The 2,017-nt window shown below is 45.6% G+C and overlaps 1 long non-coding RNA gene across 1 annotated transcript in view; it reads left to right on the top strand.

Annotated features, from left to right (window-relative positions):
• The window catches only part of LOC105310127, an 18,509-nt gene extending 18,167 nt beyond the window's left edge, over window positions 1-342 (top strand). Inside the window, exon 3 of the long non-coding RNA XR_897456.1 lies at window positions 56-342. This is a non-coding gene — a long non-coding RNA (uncharacterized LOC105310127). The remainder of the gene's footprint in view (window positions 1-55) is intronic.
• Window positions 343-2,017: the final 1,675 nt, after the last annotated feature.

Here is a 2,017-nt window from a genome sequence, read left to right as displayed (position 1 = left end):
TGGGTCTGTTGCTCATCATTCATGATTCATCTCCTATCTCCCTCCTCCATTCCAGCAATGCCAGAGAGAACGCTCAGAGAGTCACAGACCTTTTTAAGTATGGAAGCAGCGGCCATGGGGTGAAGGACTCAGAGGCTGACCAGGCTGCCAACAGATGGGGCCGCAGAGGCAACAACCCCAATCACTTCAGACCTGCCGGCCTGCCCAACAAGTACTGAGCTCTCAGGAAATGAGGCTTTGAGCCACCTGAGTGCAAAGATACCAAGTCCATGAGTTACAGACCCCCAGGTACTCCCAGATAATAGGTATCTAATAAACGCTTAAGTGTTCGAATGTTGAAAACTGTGTTATTCTTTGATATAAAGACGGCTCGTTTCATACCAAGGGGTAAAAGCTGGACACCCATATGAAGACCTTGCCTGTGCATGTGTGTTTGGGTGTACAGGACACAGTTTCATACAGGACGAACACTCTGCATCAACTCTTCCCCTTATCAGACCTACTCCTCTTTCCAGAGCCCTGTAGTTTCTTACTTGTCAGTTTTGGCTGGTGTTACCCAGCAAACTTCTTCTGCCATCCAATGGGCACACACTTTCCCACAAAGTTTAAATCTCAGTCTTGGAATGGTCCTTCCCAGATTTACTCCTTCCTGTAATACCCCTAGAAGTCAATGTCCTGTTTCCAGTTAATAATTCTTTATGCGAAACCCTCCCTCTTCAAAATGCTGCCTGGTTTCTGTCTCCTGAGTGGCCTTGACTGAGACACAGGATTTCCAAATTCTGATTGCTCCACACGGACTCTCTTCTGATATCGAAGCAACAACACAGACCTGATATTTACATCTCCCACCGCTTCTTCCCTTCGTCATGCAGACGCCTCTCTGATTATATTGTCGCTATTCCCAGGCCTCTCTGTGTCCCCAACTGTTCACTGCTCAATAAGTTGTGTCCTGTCTCCTCCCCTGACTCCACGGCTTACACCTCAATGTCCACTTTCCATTAGACTTTGGGAGCCTAATCCTAGGAGTTCTGGCAACTGACACATCTTGGCCTCCCCAACACCAACCCCTACCTTGATGACATTCGTAACTGGTTCCTTTTCTCTTTTTTTCCAGTGTTAAAATTAAATTTATCAGGAATAACGTCGATTAATAATATATAAATTTCAGGTGTCCAACTTTGTAATGGATATTCTATTGTGTGCTCTCCACCCCAAGCCTAGTCTCCTCCCGTCACCATGTATTTGATTCTCTTACCGCCTATGTCCTCCCTCCACACTCTTCCCCTCTGATACCCACCATTCTGTCTTATCTCTGAGACTTGTTTGTTTATTTGTTCCTTTGTGGCTTTTTGCTTTATATCCTACATGAGTGAAATCATACGGTTCTTTTCCTTTTTCATCTCACTAGTGCTGGCGAACGGCTGCACATACAGATGAAGCCTCACACACACCTGCTGCTCACCTCCAGCTTGGCCACTGTTCCTAACAGGCCACTGCCACTGACTGGCACTGGTCAGCTGGCCTAGGGGTTGGGAATCCCTGACCCAGGACCTTTCTTTACTGGTCATCACGATGGTCCCTGTCGGGTCAGATGTCAGATATGTCAGAAATGAAACTCTTTGAGTTCATGTGTAAAGCTCTGAGTTTCAAAAGGGACAGGCTGGGCTAGAAAACCACGGGGGCCCTGGATGGCCTTTTCCACCACTCCGTCTGCCTGTGCTAAGCTTTCAGCTTGTAGGCACTAAAATTCCCCCTCAGCTGGCTCAGCCAGTGAGGAAGTGTATTATCTACCTGGCTCCTTTATTTTATAACTGGAATTCTGCACAGATTGTGACCAATGGTTACTAATCTTATCGTGGTGATTACATCATAACATATATACGTGTCAAATCATTATACTGTACATCTGAGACTGATGTAATAGTGTACGCCAAGTATAGTTTAAATTTTTCTTAATTAAAAATGAAAATTAATCTTGTCTCTTTGTTGGGGGCTATCAAGTAGAGGGACTCTGTTT

The sequence above is a fragment of the Pteropus vampyrus genome, unplaced genomic scaffold (genome assembly GCF_000151845.1).
Source record: "Pteropus vampyrus isolate Shadow unplaced genomic scaffold, Pvam_2.0 Scaffold1135, whole genome shotgun sequence".
NCBI classification, from domain to species: Eukaryota; Metazoa; Chordata; class Mammalia; order Chiroptera; family Pteropodidae; genus Pteropus; species Pteropus vampyrus.
Note: the sequence above shows the minus strand (reverse complement) of the source record. Positions and strands in the feature narration are given on the sequence as shown.